General features: G+C 45.6%; 1 protein-coding gene across 1 annotated transcript in view; it reads right to left on the bottom strand.

Moving 5' to 3' along the window:
* HVCN1 (hydrogen voltage gated channel 1) overlaps positions 1-5289 on the bottom strand; it is a 52039-nt gene extending 46750 nt beyond the window's left edge. Inside the window, exon 1 of the mRNA XM_007489845.3 lies at positions 5133-5289. The gene's annotated coding sequence lies outside the window, so the exon portion shown is untranslated. The remainder of the gene's footprint in view (positions 1-5132) is intronic.
* Between the last annotated feature and the right edge of the window lie 418 nt (positions 5290-5707).

The raw sequence follows: 5707 nt of genomic DNA, 5'->3' as shown, positions 1-5707 counted from the left end.
TCTTCAACAGTGGGGATCCTTAACAGATTATAGGATTTAGGTCTTAGTTTCCTCATGTGTAAAGTGAGAGATTCAGAATGGTGATCACTGAGAAGGTCCCTTTTAGCTCAATCAATCAACCAATAAAAATTAAGTACCTACTATGTGCCAGGCATTGTACTAGGGATGCTGGGAATACAAGTCAGAAGTGAGACAATCCTTACCCTTGAAGATGTTACCTAACAGGGGGAAGCAACATGTATGTGTGTGATTGTATCTATACATGCATATATATCTATATGTGTATATCTAGATACACAATATATGGAACATCTGTGCATACATATATACATCTATGCATATATGTAGGTATATACAGCATGAACTATATGAATATGCAAAATACATACAAAAAATAAATATAAAGTAATGTTGGAGGGAGCCATATAGAAGATGGTAATCTCAGCTGATTCTTGAAGAAACAAGAGAAAGAAGTGGGAGGGGGGAGCTCTATCAGTAGATAGAGAGCCAGGTCTAGAGATGGGAGGTCCTGGGTTCAAATGTGACCTCAGATATTTCCTAGCTCTGTGACCCCAGATAAGTCACTTAGTCCTTCATTGCCTAGCCCCATGTTGGCAAACCTATGGCACGTGTGCCAGAGGGGGCTGCTCCCCTCCCCTACTCCATCATGCCTGAGAACATTTCTCGCATGACCAGCTCCTCTGCCCAGCACCCTAATGGGAGCACTTCCTCCTTCCCCTGTCTGGGGTAAGGTTGTGCCTCACATGTGGTGTGAGAGTTGCAGTTTGGGCAATTGGTCTCTAAAAGATTTGCCATCACTGGCCTAGCCCCTACTGTTCTTCTGCCTTGGAACCAATACATAGTATTGGTTCTAAGATGGAAAGTAAGGGTTGACAGAGAGAAACATACAGAGAGAAATAGGGTCAGAGAGGAGAGAAAGGAGAGAGACAGAGATGACAGAGACACTCAGAGAGAGAAACACAGAGACAGAGACAAAGAGACGAACGAGAGAGACAGAGAGAAACACATACACACACACAGAGTTAGAGTTGAAGCAGTGTAACAGAGACAGAGACAAAGAGACGAACGAGAGAGACAGAGAGAAACACATACACACACACAGAGTTAGAGTTGAAGCAGTGTATTCCATGCAAAGTCAGTGCAAAGGCGTGGAGGTGGGAGATGGAGAACTACATATAAAAGATAATAGGAAAGTCACTTTGCCTAGAAGGCAACCTATGAGGGGTAGTAATGTGTCATAAAGCTGGAAAGCTGTAAATAGCTGGTCCCATGATTCCACTTCCCTTTCAGGGCCTCAGTCTAGTCATCTGTAAAATGAGGAGGCTGAAGTTGATGACCTCAAGGGCCCCCTTTTTGGTTTTAAATCTTCTGATCCTGTGACCTTAAAGACTGAGGCAGCCTGGTAAGAGGACAGAGGAATGTTCATGCCCTCACACTTTCCTGATGGGCTGCTACCAAGAGTCAAAGAGTCTCCAGAAACACAGTAGAAATCAGGAAGACCTAGGTTCAAATTTGCTTCTGATGCTTCCTAAATATGTGACCCTGGGCAAGTCATAGAACTTTTTTGAACTTCAACTTCCTCATCTGTAAAATGGGAGCAAAAATTCTGGAAGTAATAATAATTTTAAAAATAGAAATAACGATAGCTAGCATTTCTTTTCTTTCTTAAAAAAAAACCACACACAAAACAAAACACCTCACCTTCCATCTTAGAATCAACACTGGGTATTGGTTCTAAGGCAGAAGAGCAGTAAGGGCTAGGTAATGGGGGTTAAGTGACTTGTCCAGGGTCACACAGCTGGGAAGTGTCTGAGGCCAAATTTGAACCCAGGACTTCCTTTTTTTAGGCCTGGCTCTCATTCCATTGCCCCCCGTAGCTGGGATTTCTGTAGTATCTATTATATGTCAGGCATTATACTTAGCCCATTACAAGTATCATCTTATTTGATCTTTATATCATGAGGTAGAAGATAAAAATAATAACTAATATTTCTATAATGCCTACTATGTGCCAGGTAGTGTACGAAGCACTTTACAAATATAATCTCATTTGATCCTTACAAGAACCCTGGGAGGCAGATGTTGTTATGATCTCTTTTTACAATAGTCACCTCAGAGGGATGGTATGAGAATCTAGAGTTAACCAATCAATTAATAAGCCTTTATTAAGCACCTATGAGGTACATATCAATGATTACTTAATACATTATTTTCTCTCTATGGATGAGACCCAAAGAGAGTAAATCTCTTGCTTTGGGGTCATAGGGAAGGGAAAGAACAGAGTCTGGATTTGGATGGGTCTGATCCAGTCCAGGGCTCTATCTGCTGGGATGTGCGGCTTGGCAGGTCTTACTTGTATTTCTGTGATACTTTCAGGGAAAGCTTGAACTTAAAAAAAAATTCTTACTTTCTGTCTTAGTAATGATTCTAATGGGATTAAGTGACTTGCCAAAGGTCACACCGCTAGGAAATATCTGAGGTCAGATATGAATCCAAGACCTTCTGACTCTGGGCCTGCCTCCCACCTTGGTGCCCTGAAAGCTTGAGCTCTGAAGGAACTGAGATAAGGAAGGGGGGAGGTAAAGACAGAAGTGTAATCCCCAGAAGAGCTCAGCCCTAGCTATGCTTATTGATCTTGAGCAACCAAAGTTCCCTCTTTGGACCTAAATTTCCCCCTTTATAAAATGCGGAAGTTGGAGGGTACTCTACAAAGGACATTCCAATTCTGACTTTTCTCAACTGGAGGTTTTTCCAGTTCTATGAATATATGTTCTAGGTCCCTTCTAGCTGCTCCTCCCACCTCTGACATCCTGTGTTCTAAGAGCTCTTCCAGTTCTAACATTCTGTGTTCTAAAGCACCTCTCAGTTCTGACATTCTGTGTTCTAAGAGTTCTCCCAGCTCTGTCACTGTGTTCTAAAGTCCCTCTCAGTTCTGACATTCTGTGTTCTAAGAGCTCTTTCAGTTCTAACATTCTGTGTTCTAAGAGTTCTCCCAGTTCTGGTACTATATTCTAAAGTCCCTCTCAGTTCTGACATTCTGTGTTCTAAGAGCTCTTTCAGTTCTAACATTCTGTGTTCTAAGAGTTCTCCCAGTTCTGGCACTGTGTTCTAAAGTCCCTCTCAGTTCTGACATTCTGTGTTCTAAGAGCTCTTCCAGTTCTAACATTCTGTATTCTAAGAGTTCTCCCAGTTCTGGTACTATATTCTAAAGTCCCTCTCAGTTCTGACATTCTGTGTTCTAAGAGCTCTCCCAGCTCTGGCACTGTGTTCTAAAGTCCCTCTCAGTTCTGACATTCTGTGTTCTAAGAGCTCTCCCAGCTCTGGCACTGTGTTCTAAAGTCCCTCTCAGTTCTGACATTCTGTGTTCTAAGAGCTCTTCCAATTCTGACATTCTGTGTTCTAAAGTCCCTCTCAGTTCTGACATTCTGTGTTCTAAGAGCTTTTCCAGTTCTAACATTCTGTATTCTAAGAGTTCTCCCAGTTCTGACATTCTGTGTTCTAAGAGCTCTTCCAATTCTGACATTCTGTGTTCTAAAGCACCTCTCAGTTCTGACATTCTGTGTTCTAAGAGCTCTTCCAGTTCTGACATTCTGTGTTCTAAGAGCTCTCCCAGCTCTGGCACTGTGTTCTAAAGTCCCTCTCAGTTCTGACATTCTGTGTTCTAAGAGCTCTCCCAGCTCTGGCACTGTGTTCTAAAGTCCCTCTCAGTTCTGACATTCTGTGTTCTAAGAGCTCTCCCAGCTCTGGCACTGTGTTCTAAAGTCCCTCTCAGTTCTGACATTCTGTGTTCTAAGAGCTCCAGCTGCACTTCTAAGCCTCTCAGTCATCTGTGTTCTAAAGCTCCCCTCTGCAGTTCTAAGTCCCTCATTCTGACATCTGTTCTAAGAGCTCTCCCAGCTCTGGCACTGTGTTCTAAAGTCCCTCTCAGTTCTGACATTCTGTGTTCTAAGAGCTCTCCAGCTCTGGCACTGTGTTCTAAAGTCCCTCTCAGTTCTGACATTCTGTGTTCTAAGAGCTCTCCCAGCTCTGGCACTGTGTTCTAAAGTCCCTCTCAGTTCTGACATTCTGTGTTCTAAGAGCTCTCCCAGCGGCACTGTGTTCTAAAGTCCCTCTCAGTTCTGACATTTGTGTTCTAAGAGCTCTTCCAGCTCTGCATTCCCAGTTCTTGGCCTTGGCTGCTCTGATGGTCTATCTCCAAGGCCCCATAGAGGCCAAATGTTCTACGTTTAAGATCTTTCCAAACCTAATTCAGATGTAAGCTTCTTAAGCAGGAACCGTTCTTTCTATCTCTGGTTCCAGCATCTAGTCTGGGTGCATAGTAGGACTGACTATCTTGTTATTTCCAACCACATGCAATAAATGCTCAATGAATGGAGATTTTCGTGCCAAGCCCCAGGTCCACAGCCCTCTAACATTCCCCAATCTCTAAGGTTTTGGCCGGTTAGTATAGCCTTCATTCTTTGGCAACAAGCCTGTGGTTTTCTGTGGTAAACTGGGTTGGGCTGGGCTGACCAGAGTCAGGGGTCTCTCTTGTCCCAGGCATCGGGGCCAATTCTTCCCTCTGGAAACCCCTTCTGAGGGGCCATGGGCGAGGGGAATGGGGTCTCAGAGTGGCCAGCAAGCACAGGAAAGGGAGGCAGAGCTCTGGAGAGGGGAGAGAATCCTGGACCAGTAGAGGCCCTGGGGGGGACCCATTCCAGCGCCTAGGCTTCTGGGGGAGAATGAAGGAAAGGTAAATTGACTTGATCTCCTAGGCACAACAAACCCAGAGCAGGAGAGCTGCCTTGCCAAGGGGACGAGGGAAAGAGGGCTGCAAAGAAGGGGGAATTGGGGAAAGAGGAGCAAGGGAGGGAGGAATTTGGAGCTGCTCCCTATCCCCACTTTCCAGATCAGGTCACTGAGGCCAGCCCCCTCCCCCTCCCCACTTTATTCCTGTGTCTGCTCACTGGTTCAGAATACTCTGGCGGGCACCCGCCCTTCGGGAGTGCCACCCAGACCCCTCATTGCTGCAGCCGCCAGGGAGAGTGCAGTGGCCCTGCCAGACTCAGAGCCACCCCCAAGTCCAGGAACGGGGGCCAGTGCTGGTGGCCCATGGCAGGGAGAGGACTTACCCTGTCCTGTGCCCCAGCTTCCAGCGCCGGGCGGGCGTTAAGTTAGAGCTTCCTCCACAACAGGGAGAGAAGTGGTTTCGGCCCCGCCCCCTGCCTCTTCTCCCCCTTCTCCCGTCTCCTTTTCCTCTTTCTCTCCTCCTTCTTCAAATCTGGGTCCCAGGACCGCTGCAGTCACTTATTATAATAGCCAGGGCCCCTCCCCACCCGCCAGTTTCCCGTCTCCCCCTCTCTCTTCCCTCTCCCTTTCCCCCTCTCATTCTCTTTCCTCTTCTCTCTCTTTGTGTCTCTGGCTTTCTCTCTTTCTGTCTCTCTCTTCCCTTCCTTCTTTTTCTCTCTCTTCTCTCTTTCCTCTAGATTTTGTTCTCTTTCTTCCTTCCTTCCTTCCTCCTTCCTTCCTTCCTTCCTTCCTTCCTTCCTTCCTTCCTTCCTTCCTTCCTTCCTTCCTTCCTTCCTTCCTTCCTTCCTTCCTTCCTTCCTTCCTTCCTTTCTTTCTTCTTTCTTTCTTTCTTTCTTTCTTTCTTTCTTTCTTTCTTTCTTTCTTTCTTTCTTTCTTTCTTTCTTTCTTTCTTTCTTTC

The sequence above is a fragment of the Monodelphis domestica genome, chromosome 3, assembly GCF_027887165.1.
Source record: "Monodelphis domestica isolate mMonDom1 chromosome 3, mMonDom1.pri, whole genome shotgun sequence".
NCBI lineage: Eukaryota > Metazoa > Chordata > Mammalia > Didelphimorphia > Didelphidae > Monodelphis > Monodelphis domestica.
Note: the sequence above shows the minus strand (reverse complement) of the source record. Positions and strands in the feature narration are given on the sequence as shown.